This window comes from Hyperolius riggenbachi, chromosome 4 (genome assembly GCF_040937935.1).
Source record: "Hyperolius riggenbachi isolate aHypRig1 chromosome 4, aHypRig1.pri, whole genome shotgun sequence".
In the NCBI taxonomy this organism is placed as follows: Eukaryota; Metazoa; Chordata; class Amphibia; order Anura; family Hyperoliidae; genus Hyperolius; species Hyperolius riggenbachi.
Window position 1 is genome coordinate 84,797,605 of NC_090649.1, and position 22,469 is coordinate 84,820,073.

General features: G+C 42.8%; 1 protein-coding gene across 1 annotated transcript in view; it reads right to left on the reverse strand.

Annotated features, from left to right (window-relative positions):
- Positions 1-22,469, reverse strand: part of VSNL1 (visinin like 1) — a 189,012-nt gene that overhangs the window by 68,617 nt on the left and 97,926 nt on the right. The window lies entirely within an intron of this gene.

The window sequence follows — 22,469 nt, forward strand, 5'->3', positions numbered from 1 at the left end:
AACAGCCAAATGTATCAGCCAGCTAATCATTAATGTAATCATTATTGCCAGCTACATTCCTCATGTTACCAGCACTTTAGTTCGGGAAAACGCAGCATTTCTACGGCACCAGTAAAAATGTTTATGAAATACCGAATGCGGTATTTTCCCGACGAGATTTTTTTATCGCAATGCCTTTTATGAATGGAGGCCTATGTGTACTATTGTTAAACGCTGTAATGCCCCTGTATAGCATTGCTTGATGTTATAATGTCTCCCATATCTATTGTAAAACAAAAGTTTGCTTTCTTAAAGAGAACCCGAGGTGTGTTTAAAGAATGTTATCTGCATACAGAGGCTGGATCTGCCTATACAACCCAGCCTCTGTTGCTATCCCAAACCCCCCTAAGTTTCCCCTGCACTCTGCAATCCCTCAAAAATCACAGCCTGCTCTGTGCGGGCTGTGTTTACATCTGTAGTGTCAGTCGCGGCTGCTCCCCCGCCTCCTGCATAGCTCTGGTCCCTGCCCCCGTCCCTTCCCTCCAATCAGCGGGGAGGGAAGGGATGCAGGCGGGGACCGGAGTTCTGCAGGAGGCGGGGGAAGCAGCAGACTGACACTATAGAGATAAACACAGCTTGCTCTGACAAGCTGTGTGTCAGCAGCATGGCTGTGATTTATGAGGGATTGCAGAGTGCAGGGGGACCTTAGGGGGGTTTGGGATAGCAACAGAGGCTGGGCTGTATAGGCAGATCCAGCCTCTGTATGCAGATAACATTCTTCAAACCCACCTCGGGTTCTCTTTAAAACAGAAAGAATTTGCGATAATTCAGGTTGGAGTGAGCTTGAGATGTCTCCCAGGGCATCACTGATGAATATATGCAAATTAACCATTGTACCCTTAGAAGCTAAACACACCTCCAGAACCGCTGGAATGCAATGATGTGTCAGCTTGTTAATTTGTACAGAGCCATAATAATCCAACATGCATACAGACTGTTTCGGATTGTTTAATCCTCATCAGCGCATGGCATGGATTAATTTGGCTCTATGGAGTAGGGCTTGTAAATCCGAGAGGTACAGACTAACCAGCAAGCTCATGGTGACCCAGAACTCATTGGAGTGTGTAAGGGACTACAATGGTCCTAAAAGCCCCCTTACTAAGATGGTAAGAAAAACAAAAGTTTGATTTCTTAAAACAGAAAGAATTTGCGATAATTCAGGTTGGAGTGAGCTTGAGATGTCTCCCAGTGCATCACTGCTGAATATATGCAAATTAACCATTCTACCCTTAGAAGCTAAACACACCTCCAGAACCGCTGGAATGCAATGATGTGTCAGCTTGTTAATTTGTACAGAGCCATAATAATCCAACATGCATACAGACTGTTTCGGATTGTTTGATCCTCATCAGTGCATGGCATGGATTCATTTGGCTCTATGCAGTAGGGCTTGTAACCCCGAGAGGTACAGACTAACCAGCAAGCTCATGGTGACCCAGAACTCATTGGAGTGTGTAAGGGACTACAGAGCTGCGTAATAGGTCAGTGCTTTATAAATAAAGTTTTATTTAATAATAAGCTTTGGTTCCTCATTTATGGTACTACGTTTTAAAGCAGCAGGGACAGCAATACTATGCCAGGGGAAAAAAACACATTTATAAGTAGATATCTACTACTTGCTCTACTTACATAACAGACTGACTGAAGATTGACTGAAGCTAATACTGATGTAATTTCCTCCCTTACTCTTTTTTTCCTCTCCTAGAATCTGCACGGTCATAGATAGCTTGCTTTGTAAAGCACAGCAACATAGATCATATTTCAGCTCACACTGAACTGCACTCAGCCAATCAGTGAGGAGCAGGAATGTGGGAGGGCAGATGACAAGCTTCCTTCTTGTCTGCAATGTACCAAATAGAGCCAGGCTGACAGATTAGATTTGTTTCAGCAAAAACATTTCTTATTAGATTGGAGTGCTTGCAATGCAGGGTCAGTTTTCATATTAAACACAGAGCAGTGGGTAAATGGTATTTGATTTTGTGGCTGCCAATCCCTCTTTAAAGAAACAGCACTTAATGGCAAGCCTTTATATTTCGTTTCTATGAAGGTGTAAACACAAGATTGAGAACGCCTTGCTATGTACACTTCATTGTCCTTCTTCATCTCCTTCTAATCCCATTATCTCCTCCGGATGAATCACTAACGGGCGGCTTCAGATTTTTGGCCTAATGTAAGGAAGGAGTGTTACCAGAACAAATAGTTGCCGTAGTGGACAAAAGAACCTTAAGGACTAGTTACTGAAAGAGATGATCAGCTGTGCCAGTTGTTTTGTTTGTGTGACTAATTGTGAAAGATGTCATCATCGTGAAAACAGTGAGGATCTGGTATCGTCAAGAGAAGCGAGGAGAGTGTTTGCTTTGCGCATAAAGGATGCGGCCTACATTCTGTATCTGGAACAAGCAGTACATCTCTGTACCACGCGGGAGGGGGAAGCCCAATGAATATTTAAAAAAGCAACAGAGCAGAGAGGAGCCCATAGTGGGAGCAAAGATGAGGCTGTGCATCGACTGCACCACTTCAAACCATAACAAAGGCCCCGAGATAAAAAGGTCACTTCTTTACAGGAGTAAAATCGATGTTTTATTCTAGAACTATGACCTATTTCTTGCTTTCTGCCTTGCTGTCTTCTCTGTAGTTCTTTCAGAAGCCTCAGTGCTGTAAGGATAAAAAAGGCACTCTTTTTGCCTTCCTTGAAATGATGAACAGAAATGGCAAAGACTATTATTATTATTTATATAGAGCCAACATCTACTGCAGTGCTGTGCAGAGTATATATAGTCTTGTCACTTAACTGTCCCTCAGCAGGTAATTACCGTATAACTTGCTATTAGAGAAGGAACAGTTACATGTTTAATATATACTGGAGGTTTGCTTTAAATAACATTAAAGAGGGGCTCCAGAAAGAAACTGGCCAAACAGATAGCCTGGTGACATTAAACCCTTGAATGTCTGCTATAAAAATGGCCCCCTGTTTCCTAGCACAAACTGCTTTATTTTTCTGTGTGTTCCATGTATAGGCTGTTTCATCCTGGGACATGTTGTCCTAGTATTTCACCTTTTAGTTTGCTGAGTGGCGTACTAGTGGGGGTGTGCTGCGGCGTTCTGTGTCACCATGGAAGGGGTGACACCGGGGCAGTAAGCTTCAACAGGCAGTGCCGATTAGCTTTGGGGAGTCTGGGAACACGAGGAAGGGGGCCAACGTCCTTCCTCCCTCTCCAGAGGTCCCTCCTGTGTGGCCTGCAGAGTAGGGTGCTTGTGAGTGAATCTCACCTGATCCCAATGCATCCATGCTCCTCGGCAGCCGGCCATTAACTCTACTTCAAGGAGGGAGGCCCATGGAGAGGGTGTTGTAGTGGTGCCTCGTGGGTATCGTGCGAGGCGAGGTACCACTAAACCACCAGACAAGTTACATGGGGATTCGGAGTACCTCCAAACCACCTTGGAGGGTACCACTAGACCACTGGGGATGTTATATGGGGGGTACCACTAGACCACTGGGGATGTTATATGGGGGGTACCACTAGACCACTAGGGATGTCATATGAGGGGGTACCACTAGCAGGCCACCCCCAGAAAAAAATGATGGGGAGGAGGGGGGTGTCTGTAAATAATCAGTACCGGGTGTCATATACCCTAGGTACGTCACTACACTGGCTTAGATCCCACTAGTTGATGGTTTCCTTTATAATTTCAGATTTAGCCCTGTGATCTATTTCCTAGCTAGCACCTGTACCGATTCATTACTTATATATAAAAATAGCACATTCTTATGCATATACAGTATACCTCACTGCTCATTTTGCACAACTGTATAAATATTGTATATGCCTCATGTTACACAACCATTGCATGCATTTTGTCTGTTACTGAAACCCGGGTTTCTGGCCAAGCAGGGTCTCTATTTGGACTATTTGAGCTTATTGTTTATTCATTTTTTGAGCTGTTTTATGAGATGTATAAATTATTGCAAGTGATACTATAAATTATGCAGACAGGCAGTTCATTATTGATTCTCTTTTAGTGTTTTATCATGCAATTTTTCACAATTTAAATTGGCTCTCCATCACCAAAAACAAGAGAGACGTCTGAGCAACCAAGCTATCCCCAAAACTGCACATATGCAGTGGTCTGCAACCGAGCTGGATCATGGACGTCACAAGAGCACAGCTGATCAGACTGGAAGCGCATTGAGGGAGCAATTACGGTATATATATTGTTATTATATAATATTATTACTAATATCCATATGCTGTAATTGCGCTTGTAATATCCTTCTGACGCGCATTTATGTTTTTTGATCCCAATGCGACCTCATAGTCGCATTCGGTAGCTTTACTATGGCAGGAAGAGGTTTGCTATCCACTCCCCGTCAGTTTACATGTTACCATGGCGGCATTTTGATCATGTGATCAACGCCTCCAATTAGCATAGGGCGTGGGGACTCTGCTAGGGAACTACGTCACCCAAGATCCCTAGCACAGAGTCAAATGATAGTATTGAGCCAATGAGTGCTCATTTCATATCTCCTGCGGCAATCCCAGCACGGAAAAGTCTCACCCCTGATTGTCTTGACACGGAACAAAACTTTATTTATAATGTGTGGTCACTGTAGCAACAGGACGCGCCAAAATCCTTATTTCTCCAAGAAGGAGGCAACATGTGAGCTGCTGTAACCTACGGCAACCAATGACTAGCTGTCCTGACTGCTCTGAACTGTAAAAAGTGAACTCTGATGAGTTGTCAGGGTAACGGCACCATGCATATCGTTATTGCTCCTTTCACTGAATAAATGTAATAATTTATGAACACATCGAGCTGAAGCCAAGGCAGTGATATTTTAAGTAGGTGGAAAGAGACTTGTAATCTCTTCGGAAAAAAAAAAATCGTTTCTGATGTATTTTTAACGCTGAAGCTTTTCCACTTGAAGCTGTCACCAGCAAGCTGTCTCCTCTGATCGGCTAAGTGGTCTCTTCAAACGCTCTCGAAATATACATGTTTACCGAGATTGGGCTACATGTCGCGGGCAATTGCTTTTTAATCCCGCAGATAAGTAAAAAGGTAATTGGCCCCAACACTGCTGAAATGATTTATCCCATGATAGCGCTCTGCAAAAAATAATAAAACAAAAATATTTTTCTGGCTCAGAGACTGAATAAACTGTGTCATGCGTGAGATTGGTGGCTTGGATCCATTAGTCATAGCTACCAGAATCTGTTTTCAATAATGAAAATGATTGGTTGATAGAGGTGATCAGATCTGCCTCCCTGTGATATCATCAAACTAAAGCTGAGTACACACGTACGATAACGATCGTTCAAAAACGAACGATAACGACAATCGGAACGATAATCGTGCGTTCAAAAAGTGTGAACGATCGTTTTTGTGAACGATAACGATCGTTATCGTTCAATCGGACCGATCCAACCCGGCGGATTTTTTCGAAAGATAATCGTTCAATCGTTGCAGTGTGTACAAAGATCGTCCGATAACGCATGTTCTTATTGCCTGTCATAACGTCACTTCCGTTTGCGCACGCATTTTTTTATCGTTCGTCGTTCAGTACTTTATACTTATATCGTTCACGTGTGTACACAATCGTTCATTACGAACGATCTTTTCAGTCTAATTTGAATATCGTGTAAACGTCACGAATCGTTCGTAACGAACGATCTTTATCGGACGTGTATACGAACCTTAAGGCGAACTTATGACACAGTGAGAACGTTGACAGAGGTGCACATGTTAAAGGGAACCTGAACCAAGTAAAATAATTTAAAATAAACACATGATGCACCTGCGAATGAATATTACAAACTTACCTCACCATCAGTTCCTCTCAGAAGCGCACCATTTTCTTCTTACAACGATTCATTCAATTTCTGAGAAGAGTTTGTCAGACTCAAATATATCATTTGCTGTCAGTTATATATCATTTGCTGTCAGTTATAACTGAAAGGACAACTGATGTACAAGGTAATGTCCATCTTTCCCTATGGCTCTAGTGGGCAATATTACAGTTTAACAGTGTTTTGAGCTAGAAGCTGTTACGGGATCATCGTCATTTTTTAAATGGAAAACTTAGAATTCTATTGATCACAGTGGACAAAAAGGATGCAGGAGAGAGCGATTGATAAGTAGACTATACTGGAGGTAAGCATACCTCCCAACTTTTTGAGATGAGAAAGAAAGACACTTAAGCCACGCCCCTGCCACACCCCTGATCACGCCCCCGCCACACATCTAGTCACGCATACCATAAAGATATCATCGGGAAAATATGATGTTATATAATTCAAACCACACTGGTCCTTTCTATCCTGGTTCATTTTCCTTCATAGTAACATTTTAACATTAGTAATATATCAATTTAAAGGATGGGAATAAAGTTTAGAGTCAAACACATTTTTTAGTAGATAAATATTTATATTTACATAGAAAGAGGGACAAAGTCCTGAAAGAGGGACAAATGAGGAAGAAAGAGGGATAGAGGGACAGGGCTCCCAAAGAGGGACACTTGGGAGCTATGGAGGTACGGTAAGTATGACATGTATGTATGTTTATTTTGACTTTTAATTTTCAGTTCAGGTTTGGGTGAAGATATGGCACAGGAAGAAGCTAATTTATGGTAACCGCAAAAGTAATATTAAATCACCTATGCTAAATATAAATTTGCCTTCTTAAAGCAAACCTGTCAGTTCAGAAAAAGTCAGATACATTCTACAGTGATGGGTAGGCTTCCCATGCACCCTCCAGAGCACCACTCCTCACCGGGACTCTCTGAAAGTTCGCAGAAGCACTCCAGCATGAATGACAGCGGACCCACAGTACAGGCAGTAGATGTCTTGCACCTGCACAGTAACATGTTGTGGGTGCAAACCATCTTGCGTCTCCACTTGTGTAGGAATGGCAGCGCAACTGGTCAATCCTCTTCAACAAGCCTTTGTCAAAGACGTTTCGGGGGTCCCAGTGCTGGAATGGCGAGGTGAAAGGGGATGAGGGTAGTCTATGGATTATTCACAGGCTTCCCTCTACTAAGATATGTAACTTTTGCCTTTTTAAAAAAGTTACAGGTGCCCTTTAAAACAGAAGGTATTAGCTATTATTATCTCATGCACAGGACACAAGGAAATCACAGAGAGAGAGAGGAATGCACCCTGCGTGTGTTTAGAGAGAAGAGCCTGTCTAATTCCCCCTCATCTTCAAATAATCACAAGTGTACTTTGATCTCTCAGCTGTTTCAGCACATACATTTGGCAGTCCTCAGCAGACACAGCTAATGTGTAAACACAGAATGTTAACCCGTTGTCCGCTTCCATGAAAGGTGGGAAGCAGACACACTGCAGATTTATTGCAGGAGTTATGTAAAGTGCAACAATGCAATTTTTTTCTTTAAAGGTTATTATGCTGATGCCTATCTTTTAGAGCAGAGAGGAAGTTCTGAGTTCAAGTCTGCTTTAATGTGAGCAAGAAAGATCCCCCATGATGCATCCTGCCACCTGCTCTGAGCTGCTTAGCTTGCCACCTGCTGGCTGCACATGATAATTATATAATTCTGGGTGTTTATGTGACTAAAATAACAGAAATAGAATACTGTATTTTACGCTAAATACGATGAACAGAAACAACTTTAAATATCACAGACTGACTTTAAATTCAAACGTAAACGTTTTCTAATAAACCAAAAAAGGCAGATGGTCCATTTAATTTAAAAGTGGGTGCACTTCCTATTGGGAAAACTGTCATGTCCCATATTTACAACTGAATCTATTCATTTTCTTGCTGATGTAATGAAACTGTTCTCTACCACAAGTGCTTAATATCTTCCTAGTGCATTTTTAATGTTTCAGAGCAATCTGCATGAGGTTGCGGAGAGGGGATGGCATGCGGGCGCCTCCGTTTTTTACTGACGGAATACATAATGAGCAGTTTATGAGCGAACGCAGGGAAATTAATTTCACTAACCTTTCATTTAATCTAAAGCATCCATTTAAAAAAAAAAAAAAAAAAAAAGTTGACGTTGAAGTGAAAATAAATCTGAGATAAATCATTTTATCTTTAGTCCGAATAGTAAATAAGACTTTCCTGGAATCCCATAGTGTAGTCTTATTTTGTATTTTAAAGGTTAAAACGTTTCACTGTCTCAGGTACATGGTGGTAGATCTGTTGTGTTATTATTCACTGTATGGTGTTTCCAGTATCCTGCACTCATGTTTTTTTCTGAGCCATGCAGGAGTTTTACAGGCTTTAATTAGTTATCATTAAGGGCCCTTTTCCACCAGCGCGTTTGCGCTGGCTGAATCGCAAAACCGCAAACCGCTAGCGATTTTACAATCGCTACGGTTTGCTTTTTAACATAGGAATCGCGGTAGGTCATTTCCACTACCGCGATTCGCTTTTGTCGGGAACGCGAACGCGCGGCGGAGCGATAATTGCCGCGATTTTGCTATGCAGTGCATAGCATAGCAAAATCGCGGCCGCAAACGTCGGGGGAATCGCCGGTTTTGCGATTCAGCAATCGCTAGCGTTCAGCGTGAACGCTAGCGATTGCAGGTGGAAAAGGGCCCTAAGAGTTATGTTGAAGTCCACATGCAGAGAAACTGATTTAGAGCTGTGGATCCTCTACAGTCAGGTAATTCTAAGGTAAGTACCCGTTTCTCAGTTAAGTATTTGTTTTTTGAATCTGGGTTTGCCTCAGGTTCACTTTAAGCCTTGTACACACCCTAGATAGCTCTTTACCAAGGCGGCCAGTCAGGGCAACCTATGCTGAGTGCATAACGGCACCTGATCCCCCTCACAAATCATCTGGGGTCAGCAAAGACCAGGAGCATTGTTCTTCCACTTACTCCACCCACTCCATGTCGCTCCGCTATGAGCCACACTGTTGGCCCTTCTTAAGACTTAATCCCTGAGGGCAACAAAAGTCCTCATATATGTGTACAAGGCTTAAAGAGGAACTGTAACCAAGGACTGAACATCTTTACAATCAATAGCTGATACTCCTTTTCCCATGAGAAATCTTTACCTTTTCTCTAATAGATATCAGGGGGGTCTGTATGGCTGATCTTGCGGCGAAACCCCTTCCACAGTGTAATTTCAGGACCATGGTCATGACAGCTTCCTGTCTGAACATCGTTGCATTGTGGGAAATAACAGCTTTTTCCAGCTGTCAAGCAAGTAGTATCTCCCTCTGTACATATATACAGTATATCTATAATAACAACAACCTTTTAGCCTATCGCATTGTTAGGGGGTGTGGTTAGTATAGATAATGGAAGTTGGTGCTATCTAATCTTTTTTCACGTCTGCCAGTAGTAAAGATGATTACATGCAGGCTGATTGTGGCTCAAACAACATGAACAAATTACACAGCGAATATCAATCATCTCTTGACCTCTCTTCTGTTTTTACCGTCTCACTTTGCAATGTATTGATTTATTTTTTCCCTTTTTCGCTAAGGTTCTTCTTTAACTTATTTTTTTGCCTCAACTATAAGGAGTGATAACTCTTGGAACAAGCAGATGAGGAGACAGTAATCATGGGTTAAGGCAGATAAGGAGAGATAAATGACGAGATAAACAGATAAGGAGAGATGATGAATCAGATCAGTTTTGTGAATGAAGCCCCACAAAACTTTTCACTTGCCTTTCTTTTAAGCATTTATTTTACAGCCCAGCCTAGCTATGTGAAGTTATTCCGATCTGCTCTATTCTTATCTCGTAGCAGGGGAATGTGAAGCTGAATACAGATAACGTTCATTTCTTTTACTTAACTTCTAGAATCAATAACTCATTTCAATCTGTAAGACATCGCCTCCCAGACCTCCTCTGGCAGCGACTGCAATGTGGCGTTATTCCTCCCTCTCTCGCTAGATTTACCATTTCCTGCCCACTTCTAAATCCTGCTGCATGAACACGAGTGGTGCCTATTTTATGAGAGGTTGTGCCATTCAGATGAGCAGTGGACTGTGCAAACACCATCTTGCAGAGCACGCTGCAGATGGTCAGCATCATCAGAAGAGAGCTATATGCTAAAAATACCTATGAAGAGGAAGATCTTGGCACAGGCCACATATTGCTGCTGTTTTTTTTCTACTAATCTCTAAATAAAGAGGAAGATACATACACCAAAGTAGTCCCTAGTATATTGCGCTGGCGGAGATCGCCTGATGCAAGTGCTTGCCGGTTGTATGAGCAACTGGCCAAAAAAGCACAAATTACCCCTCCCCCTAAAATACTCACCGAGCGGCCAGCGACGCCTTGCAGCCTTCCTGTTGCTCCTAGCGGCTTTCTGGCGTCCTCCGTACTCGGAAGCTTGCGTGTAGCCTCACCTGCATGTGGCATGCCGAAAGCCGCTAGGAGAAACAGGAAGGCTGCAAGACATCGCTGGAGGCCCGGTGAGTATTTAGGCCCTGTGCAGACTGTCAGCGTTTGCAGAATGCGTAAAAATTTAAAGAAACGCAAGGTAAAAAACACATGCGTTTGTATGCGGTTTCTATGCGTTCAAATGCGTTTTCTATTGCGTTTTGCACACACGCGTCACACAGGAAACAGAAAAGAATTATGGGAAACGCAGAGGGAAACGTACGCTAAAAATGCAATAGTACGTGTTTTTGATACGCATCTATAGACTTTCATTGTGTCCGTTTCTGTGCGTGACACACAGAACTGCGTGCAGCAATGCGGATGAGAAACGTATGCGTCTCATACGCATACATGTGAAAGAGGCTATTAGAAAACATTAGTAGCCATTTCTATGCGCAAAGTCTGCCCGTATGCGTTCTGTAAAAACGGCTAGGAACGCACATAGCCTGAACGGGGCCTTAGGGGGGAGGTTTGTGCTTTTTCGACAGTTTGCTAAAGCAACTCTGAAAGTATTTAAATGCCTGAAAGCATCCCCAAAAACAAAGTCCACGGGTAGTTGAGACTTTCATTTGTCCGAGTTACGGATAACGGGGACTTTGCTGTTTCACCTTTTTGAAGTAGTGGTTCTTGGTGCAAAAAGCCAGGCCCTGTCTAAATGAGGATGGGTTGTTTACATTAATTATCCATTATCGCTGGTCTATTAATAACTGTTTTTCTGACCTTTGATATTTTGTGACTATTGTTCATGGCACCCCAGCACATTGTGAGTTTTTAAGTGTTTTTACTGTGCTCTTTTGTAGTTAATAAAGATGGTTGTCATTATTATTTTTGAGTGGTGCAGTGTGTTTTTGGAATATTCTTTGGTGGTCTTAGAAGTAATATATTTTACATTCCTTACTACACACTCTAATGACCGTAATTCATATTAGTATGGCTGATGGTGCTTGCCTATTTGTTGTGTGTTATAAATGAGGATGGGGCGGGGTTAAATACTCATCTAATCCGGTGTCTTCGGGTCACGGGGATGCTCCGGCCCCCCTCCATGGCAGTACAGTTGTGGCCATGTTTCTAAACTCTTCCGCAACTCTTCGAAAACTTTGACCTGCATTGCTGCGGCCCGCCACCAGCCACCAAGTAGGCAGCAGCTGCCGAGCTGAAAGCCACGGCAACACTGATGGGTGTGGCCAGAGCCTTGGCCCGTGATTTGGAAACAAAATTGCCAGGCCCCATTCTCTGATGGAGATGGAGCAGTCAGCTGCTTGGACTGAGGTCGCCAGAACAGATAAGAATGTAACCCCACCATCCCCTCTATCTGGCCCGCTCTGTCATTTTTAGCTTAGGTACTGTTTTTCTTCCTTATTCGTCAACCTAGCTAAAAAAAGTGAAACACACCTCCAGAACCGCTGGAATGCAATTTCAGTGGTTCTGCAGGTGTGTTTAGCTTTCAGGGACACCAAAGAGATGATTTGTATATTCAGCAGTGATGCATTGTGGGAGACATCTCAGAGCTCACTCAAACCTGAATAATTGTAAATACCTTCTGTTTTAAGAAGGCACACTTCTGTTTTTCATATCATCTTAGTAATTGGGCCTTTCTGTTCTCTTTTAGTCCCTTTCACACTCCTGAGAGTTCTGCTCTCCCCATGAGCTTGCTGGGTACTCTGTTTTTCTTATAGTGAGAGGCTGTGATGACAGAGGCACAAGTAAGTTTCAAAGCGTCAGAGTTACTAGCCATCATGAAGTTTTCGTTTCTCCAGGGAAAGTCAGTAAAGGACGTTCACACCGAGATGTCACAAACACTGGGGGATAATTGTCCTTCCTACAGCACTGTTAAAAACCTGGATATCTAATTTCAAGACTGAGCATTTGACCTTGAAGATGAGTCCCACAGTGGGGCCCCCAACTTCAACTGACCTGGCAACCTGCAATGCTGTCCATGAGCTGGTTGTTGAGGACTGGCAAAAATCTGCAAGAAATATAGCCCAGATACTGGACACCTCACGGTAGCGTGTGCAAGCTTTCAGTGAAGTGGGTGCTGAAATGTTTGATCAGTGATCAGAAGAAGGAACAAGTTAATTCATCTAAAGCTGTTATGGCATATTTTGAAGTTGCACAGGACTTTTTGGCTAGGTTGGCACCTAAGGATGAAACTTGGCTCTACATCCCTGATCCTGAAACCAAGTAAGAGTCACAGAATGTCACCACAGTGGGTATCCGTGGCCAAAGAAGTTCCGTATCCAAAAAAAAAACAGCCAAAAAAGTCATGGTGTCCGTTTTCTGTTGGTGGACTATCTACCTCATCAGGACTTGAACCCTCCTGTGACAGTTCATTGCTGAGTTCTATACAGTACAGATCCAATGTTACTCTAGTATACAACCTAGCAATGCATTCTGAGCTAAAAAGGAATGACAGGCTTAGCGAGATGGTAAGGAACTCCAGATTTTATCGGGGAGGATCGGGGCCACCTCTGCACAGAATCTAGCACAAAGGCCCCAATCTTTCCCCACATCGGCAACAGATCTAGCCATCTAGCGTGTGCACAAGGCTTTATTTAACCACTCGACCACTACAGGTTGTGCTCCCCCTATGGAACAGAGCCTTTTTTACATTCCAGGGCTTCTCCCATTCATTTGCCAATAACTTGATCACTACTTATCACACAAAATGATCTATATCTTGTTTTTTCCACCACCAATTAGGCTTTCATTGTGTGGTAATTTTTGCTAAGAAATATTTTATTGTATATGCATCTTAAAGGGAATAACAAGAAAAAAAAATAAAATTATTATTTGTCAGTTTTCCATTTCTCAGTGATCCATTTGGACTTTTCGGTAATATAGTAAAACATAATGAAAATCTCAGTGGTACACACTTCCAAAGTTACCAATTCTACATAGTATAAGAGCTTATCTACACAAACTGTTCATAGTGTTCAAAGTCTGTTGGCCCTCCTACTACATCACTCGTCAATCAAATGTGAATGTGTGTATGCACCCTAAATCCTGTGCACACTTTTTTAATTATGGTTGGCCAATCGCTGACCAATTTTACCAACTCTGTGTAGTATGATGGTCAACAGATACTGAATACTTTGAGCAGATTGTTTAGGTAAACCCTCATACTACATGGAGGTGGTAAAATTGGTCAGTGATTGGCCAATTATAATTGAAAGTGTGTATCAGGCTTTACTAGCAGCAACTAAGCTCCTGCAGCGACATGGTCCTAAAATACAACCTTGCCTTTATTTGGCATGATCTCACAAAGAGAATTCTTGTCCTGTTACAGTTTATTTATATTTAAAAGCTGCTTGCTGCAAATTACATTTCCATTAACATCAGCAAATATTTACAATGTAATGTGGTGCTGTGTAGGAGGTTTGACATTACTGAAAACACCTGCAAAGCGGACTCACGCATCCCCCTCCACAGAAGGCACATCTAGTGGAAAGGCTTCCTTTTTTGTAAAGGTCATAAACACTGTACACCTGACTAAGGTGTTTCTAAACGCCCACTGAAGGGCTGTGTTTTATGAATGCAGGCTGTGGGGAATTTATAAAAAAAAAAATGGACCACTCAAATGTAAGTAGGATACAGAAGATGGACTGACATGAAATGAGGCTCTAGGCAAGGTACTAGTTTAGGTTTCATCTACAGGTCCTTCTAAAAAAATAGCATATTGTGATTTTTTCCTTCCCACAGACTTCCCACTGAGGTGCCTTGATACTCTGGGAACAGCCTATTCGTTCAGAAATTTCTTTCTGTGTCTTACCCTCTTGCTTGAGGGTGTCAATGATGGCCTTCTGGACAGCAGTCAGGTCGGCAGTCTCACCCATGATTGCGGTTTTGAGTAATGAACCAGGCTGGGAGTTTTTAAAAGCCTCAGGAATCTTTTGCAGGTGTTTAGAGTGAATTAGTTGATTCAGATGATTAGGTTAATAGCTCGAACCTTTTCATGATATGCTAATTTTTTGAGATAGGAATTTTGGGTTTTCATGAGCTGTATGCCAAAATCATCAATATTAAAACAATAAAAGGCTTGAACTACTTCAGTTGTGTGTATTTGAATCTAAAATATATGAAAGTCTAATGTTTATCAGTACATTACAGAAAATAAGGAACTGTATCACAATATGCTAATTTTTTGAGAAGGACCTGTAGATGTCACCTAAAGCAAACTCGTGACTTCAAAAAGGGGCAAGTCAGATACTTATCTTGGTAGAGGGAAGCATTACAGGTCCTCCTTCTCGCCGGGACCCTCTGCAGTTTAGCGGCCATGCTCCCGTCCATGAACGAGCATGGGCGCACTGTGCAGGATGGCTCGCGTCTGGCAAGTGGCGCAAAGCTGTTTTACTCAGCAGAAAAAGCACGAGTGGCTTCACGCTACTGCTTGCCATCTAGCTCCTGCACAGCTTGAGTGTACTCTGTTTGTCTAGGTTTTGAAAAGGAGGCTCGAAAAAGGATAGCGCTGGTACAGTGAGGTGGACGGGGGCGGATGGGATACAGGAAGCTTGGGTGACGCAATCAACAGAAGTTTGGGCACCACCATATTAGGCGCCCACTGAAATATCAGTAATGTGTGGAAATTGTGGAATAAATATTGGTTGCTGGGGCCACCTGCAATGCAAAATACTGTTGCTTGCACAATTTAGTATTTTTCAGCGGATTGGCAGCGGGGCAAGTTGTGAGTGTGGCCAAGGCGGTTAAGGTTAGGCATAAGAGGACGCGGGAGAGTATGATAAGTTGTGTGTGTGTGTGTGTGTGGGGGGGGGGGGGGTGATAAAGGTTAGGCAAAGGAGGGGGTGGGTTAAAGGACCACTATTGTGAAAAAGTAGGCAGTTAAAATATGACAGAACAGACAGGTTTTGGGCCAGTCCATCTCCCCATGGGGGATTCTCAGGGTTTTCTTTGTTTTTAACAGCATTTCCTGAACAGCAGTTGCAACGTCTAACTGCCAAAATAGTGTGCAAGTGAGTAGCGAGGCTGGCTGGTAACTATTTTGGCAGTTAAACTGCTGCTCAGGAAATGCTGTAGAAAACAAAGAAAACCCTGAGAATCCACCATGAGGAGATGGACTGGCCTAAAACCTGTTGGTTCTGTCAGAGTTTAACTGCCTAATTTTTTCACGAAAGTGGTCCCTTAAAGAGGAACTCCAGTGAACATTTTACTGTTGGCAGGTGATGTGGCTGCTGCATGGTTTTTGGCAGTTGGAAACAGCTGTAAACAGCTATTTCCCACAAAAGTTTGAACTTTTCTTGTGGGAGGGGTTACTTGTGGGAGGGGTTTCACCACAATATCAGTCAGACAGTGCCCCGTGATGGTCTGTTTGTGAAAAGGAATAGATTTCTCATGTAAAAGGGGGTATCAGCTACTGATTGGGATAAAGTTCAATTTTTGGTCGGAGTTTCTCTTTAAGGTTAGATGCCTGGGGGGGAGTGGTTAAGGTTAGGTATCAGTAAAGGGAAGGTTCAATGTAAGAATAGGGTTAGATTTAGCATTAGTTAAATATATGTATCACCAATATTTTACTACCATTGTTAGCACTGCAAGAGTAGCATATTGGTAAATTCACCAATATGCTGCTATCACCTATTTCTGGGCACCCACATTTCCAGGCTCCTATTTTTCATGACTTTTCTAAAGTCGAAGGTATCCTTAATTGTTTTTGTAATTGGAGAGGTAGAGGCAGCAACAAGGCCCCTGCATAATTACCAGGTCCCAGGCATCTGCCTAAGTTGCATGGTGGATGATCCAGCTCTGAATATATTGATAACTACACTTAAAGGAAATCTAAAGCCAAATAAAAAAATTCAGTTTAATTTACATGGAGCTTCTTGCAGCCCCCTGTAGTCATCTTGTGCGTGCGCCGCCGTTCGGAGACCCTCTGGCCAGCAACAGCGACTCCCACAAAGCTGACTGGCCATGCACCTCCTCACAGCGTTCCCATTGCCAGCAGAGTTCTGCACATGTGCAGTAGATGAAAAATCGCTACTGTGCCTGTGTAGAGTGCTCCCGGCTGCGAGAGCGCGATCAGGGTGTATGCGGTTCAGGACCGCGCATGTGCAGTAGCCTCTGACTGGCGGCGACCGGCCATCGCTCAGGAGGTCGCCGCTACTCGCTGGAGAAGTGTGGAAGGACGGCGTGGGCACAGGATGACTGCAGGGGGCCACAATAAGCCCTAGGTAAGTTTAACTGATTTTTTTTATTTTGCTTTAGTAACCCTTTAACTTTTCATTGAAGCAAGCTGACTTGCCGTTGCCAGGCACGGTTTACTGTACACCATGGTTTTGAGTGCAGCGTTAATTAATCACATCCTTTCACACTTCATCCATCTTCAGCTGAGATATCATTGTAAGGCAGTGACTCAGCCCCCGGTGTCAGCCGTCTCTATCTGGGAGAAGTACTCAGCGGATGGCTCAGTGACTCACTGGCTTGGGATGTCAGATATCCAGCATGTTACGTACATGTGAAAAATACAAGAAGGGAGAACACAACAGAGCCAGCCACTCAGCTCGCTTCCCCAGCCAAGAGAATTTACGTAGGAGGGATGCTGCATCTAGGTCGTCATTGAATACAGCAGAGTGAGCAATGTGTTTATCGAGCTGTAGGAGATCAGGATTGTCATTGTGGGCCCAGCCGCTGTCCAGCGTAAGGGCTGTCCACAATCCAGATGTGCAGAACATTATATACCATTCGGCCTGCTAGTCTCAGAAAGAGAACCACCGGGTAATTATCTATTTTTCCCACTCTATCAAAAGACTACTTAAAACTGATAGTAAGGCTAGTGCTCTGAGTACAGCACTGCCCTGCATGTCTTACATGAGGCCAAAAGTATAAGTGCGTCTTTACTAACCTGGGGATTCTTCCAGCCCATAGAAGGATGTCCCTTACCGCAGTTCCACAGTCATCAAGTCTTCTGCTGTCCCCTGCATGGTTCAGCTGTCTGTGGAAAAGGGTCCTGACAAACTGCAATATCTCCTACCCCTTAAGTTCCAGATTAACCACTAAAGGACCGCTCCACGTCAGTTGGACGCGGTGGCAGCTCCATGACCGCCTAACGCTGATCGGCGTGCAGTCCTGGGGGCGCCGTCTATTTACTTGGTACAGCACTGCAATCTATGGCAGCGCTGTATTGGGGACAGCCGTGTGACACCCCCAGTATAGCTAGCCAAGGTATCCCCCCAGTATAGATAGCCATCCCTGCTATACGTAGAGTAATACAGACCTGCAGATCAGCAGCGACCTGAAGAGAGGAGAGCAGGGCACAGTAACTGTGAGGCACACTTCACATGCAGGAAATGAGCAATGACCTCACTTCCACATCAGCAGTGTACTCTGAGGTCTGCGCTGCTCTCCCCTCTGAGGTCTGTGTGTGACTGATGGGGTGGCAGAGGTGGCCATACAACTCACAGACACAGTGGCACTGGCATCATGGGAGGCCCCTGCTGTGACTGAGGCCCCAAGCAGCTGATTGGTTCGCCTAGGCCTAGCAGAAACCCTGCACAGCATCCTGGAAGGTAAGTAAACAAAGTGCCGGCCCCTAGTTCCTGCGGATGCAAAGGAAGAGGAAGCAGGTGACATGCATGGGTAGAGGTGGGACGCATTATGGATAACAGCACTTTTTCAGTGCCGTTATCCTTTAGGCGCCATTTGCACTTGTCCTTGCGAAAAAAAACATGCCCGATTTTGCATTCATGATTTCTGTATTCTTTTTGCGCACAAAGTTTCGTGGGCGTTTCTGCGATTCCTATTCATGTTTGTAGGCAAAATTTCCCATTGTGATTTTCCAGTGAATACTAATGAAGTTAAATTTACATGAAAATCCATCTAATCAACTTCAAAATCGTATACAATTTTTTGTGAAAAATGCAAATTTTTCATGCAACCCTCCTGCGTTCCCCTTGACTTGCTTTGAAACATGAATTGTGTGCACATCGCACACACACACACACACACACAAAAAAAAAAAACAATATAAACGAGCTGCAGTCAGAATTTTAAACACAGAAAATTTGAAAATTGGAGCAAAATTGAAAAATCCAATGCAATACCATTAGGACACATTACAGCACACAAGGTTTCACAATTTCACAGTTTTTTGTAGCTAGGTGTAAACAGCAGCACAGCACGCAGCTGCTCACACTGATCACCCGCTCTGCATCAAGCTTCATCATTACAACATACATGCTAGATGGTTTTTGGTTCAGAAAAAGAGAAATTGAATTGAAAATGAAATAAATCAAGCTGTTGTGAAAAGGTTATGGCCTTGCCGCTCGCCCATGGACATTCTAACTTCTGTTTATACAGTGAGTGACCTTTCTGTGGCTTGTAGCCTCTTTCTGCTCTGTGTGTCTTCTGTCATTAGCTAGTGTTACGTTGTGCAGAATACAAATGTCACAAAGACCGCACTTACAGGGAAGAGGCTCATTTAGAGCTTTATTTTGGAAGAAAAAGTCCTTTCTGATGCTTTAGAGTGAGGAGGACATTGTGCGCAGCCAGGAATGGTAATACACATGGAGACTGGAATCAGAATTCATTAGGGATTGCTTATCTACAGAGTCGTAGCTAGGGAAAACAAGTTACAGCAAAGTTGACAAGCAACCAAAGCAAGTCCGCTCACTGGGGGCTTTTTAGGAGCCAATCATATAATAAAAGACGTAACAATATTCCTCTTTATATACTTCTTTACAGTGTATATGTTCAAGATTCAGTGCACAAGCAGAGTTCCAAATCACACCAAAACAGCCTGACACAATTCACGGCTAACAGCCGCTTCCTCAGAGGCACACGATATACATAAAATTACATGTGCACCAGACACCGGCAATAGATCTATAATCCTATAGAGTGAATGAGCCACGTGGATACATACTCCAGCAATAGTCAGGAAGACACCAGCTCTGGCTGGTGTCTGGTGCACATGTGAGTTTATGTATACTGTGTGCCTCTGAGGAAGCTGCTGTTAGCCGTGAAACACGTATCAGACTGTTTTGTTGTGAATTTTTTATTTGGAAATAAACCTGTATTTTTTCCGTCTTGCGTCCGACATTAATTAAAAGCCCATATTTGCAAAAACAACAATACCCAACATGACATACATATTAAAAAAAAAGTTGAGTCCCTAAAGTAATTATGTATTTTTTTTATTTCATATTGTATTTTCATATACAGTATAATATACATAATATATATATATATATATATATATATATATATATATATATATATTTTTTTATATATATATATATATATATATATTTATATATATATATATACAGGATCTTCTCAAAAAATTAGCATATTGTGATAAAGTTCATTATTTTCTGTAATGTACTGATAAACATTAGACTTTTATATATTTTAGATACAAATACACACAACTGAAGTAGTTCAAGCCTTTTATTGTTTTAATATTGATGATTTTGGCATACAGCTCATGAAAACCCAAATTTCCGATCTCAAAAAATTAGCATATTTCATATAACCAATAAAAGAAAAGTGTTTTTAAAACAAAAAAAGTCAAACTTCAAATAATTATGTTCAGTTATGCACTCAATACTTGGTCGGGAATCCTTTTGCAGAAATGACTGCTTCAATGCGGCGTGGCATGGAGGCAATCAGCCTGTGGCACTGATCAGGTGTTATGGAGGCCCAGGATGCTTCGATAGCGGCCTTAAGCTCATCCAGAGTGTTGGGTCTTGCGTCTCTCAACTTTCTCTTCACAATATCCCACCGATTCTCTATGGGGTTCAGGTCAGGAGAGTTGACAGGCCGATTGAGCAGAGGAATACCATGGTCAGTAAACCATTTACCAGTGGTTTTGGCACTGTGAGCAGGTGCCAGGTAATGCTGAAAAATGAAATCTTCATCTCCATAAAGCTTTTCAGCAGATGGAAGCATGAAGTGCTCCAAAATCTCCTGATAGCTAGCTGCATTGACCCTGCGCTTGATAAAACACAGTGGACCAACACCAGCAGCTGATATGGCACCCCAGACCATCACTGACTGTGGGTACTTGACACTGGACTTCAGGCATTTTGGCATTTCCCTCTCCCCAGTCTTCCTCCAGACTCTGGCACCTTGATTTCCTAATGACATGCAAAATTTGCTTTCATCCGAAAAAAGTACTTTGGACCACTGAGCAACAGTCCAGTGCTGCTTCTCTGTAGCCCAGGTCAGGCGCTTCTGCCGCTGTTTCTGGTTCAAAAGTGGGTTCATGCTTCCATCTGCTGAAAAGCTTTATGGAGATGAAGATTTCATTTTTCAGCATGACCTGGCACCTGCTCACAGTGCCAAAACCACTGGTAAATGGTTTACTGACCATGGTATTACTGTGCTCAATTGGCCTGCCAACTCTCCTGACCTGAACCCCATAGAGAATCGGTGGGATATTGTGAAGAGAAAGTTGAGAGACGCAAGACCCAACACTCTGGATGAGCTTAAGGCTGCTATCGAAGCATCCTGGGCCTCCATAACACCTGAGCAGTGTTAGGGTGCAATTTACTATTTGCCCACTAGATTTCTCCCCACTTTATCTTCCTGTGCATAATGGACGCTAACAGGAAGAAATGTTTGTATTCTTTTACTTTCTGTTTCTCAATGATCACGGCATCTCATTGATGCCAGTGATCATTGATCACAGGCACTTTCATTCCATTTACGGATCTGTCTGCTAACAGGCGGCACCAAGAGCACGCGCAGGAGCGCACACAAGCACGGGTGATCGCAGCAGAAGACGAATATCTACGTTCCCGGGCAGGATCTGAAGTCCTGCAGGACGTAGAGACATCGTCTTCAAAAAGATAAGTGGTTTAAGTAAACCTGAAAGTGGAGAAAGAAAAAAGTTTGATACTTGCCACCATAGGGGGAGGCCTCTGGATGATCTAGAGGCCTCTCCGATCCTCCAAGACCCCTTTTCTGCTAGCCTGAACCTTTCTCATCTATGTGGCCATGCTCCTCCTCATTTATGAGTACAGCTGTACCGCGCAGGCGAACGGACGGCTGCACCTGCACAGTAGCACCGGGCCACTTGTGCACAGAGAAAAAAAGTAGTGCACAAATTTCTCGATGCTACTACGAAGGCCGCTCTTCGCGTCTACACAGTGCTGCCACGCTTGTACATGGAGTAGAGTGCGTCCGCGAGAAAACATTAATGAGGAACTATAGTGCAAATAAAATAATGAATAAAATAACTTATTTTACGCAATATTCATGTATAGATTATTTAGTTAGTGTTTGCCCATTGTAAAATCTTTCCTCTCCCTGATTTACATTCTGAAATGTATCAATGGTGGTGACATCTTTAGTTCTGCCGGGTGATCTGTACGGAATGGTCGTTACTGAGAGTTCTATGCACAGAGGGAGATACTGGTTGCTTGGCAGTTGGAAAAAGCCGTTATTTCCTACAATGCAACAGGGTTCACAGATAGCAAACTGTCTGGACCTTGGTCATGACATCACACAGTGGGAGGGGTTTCACCACAATATCAGCCATACAGACTCCCCTGATGATCTATTTGAGAAAAGGGAAAGGGCCTGTCATCTACTGACTAGGATGAATTTCAATCCTTGGTTAAAGTTCATCTTTAACCATTTCAGCCCGCGGGGATTTTTCACCTTATGCATCAGAGCAATTTTCACCTCCCATTCATTCGCTAATAACTTTATCACTTCTTAACACAATTTATTGATCTATATCTTGTTTTTTCCACAACTAACTAGGGTTTCTTTGGGTGGTACATTTTGCTAAGAATAATTTTTTTATAAATGCATTTTAACTGGATTAAAAAGAAAAAAAATGGAAAAAGTTCATTATTTCTCATTTTTCGTCCATTATAGCTTTAAAATAATCCACGCTACCATAATTAAAACCTATGTATTTTATTTGCCCATTTGTCTTGGTTATGACACCATTTAAATTTTGTCCCTGTTACAATGTATGGCGCAAATATTTTATTTGGAAATAAAGGTGCATTTTTTCCGTTTTGCGTCCATCACTATTTACAAGCTTATAATTAAAAAAATGTTCATAGTATACCCCCTTCAAATGCATACTTAAAAAGTTCAGACCCT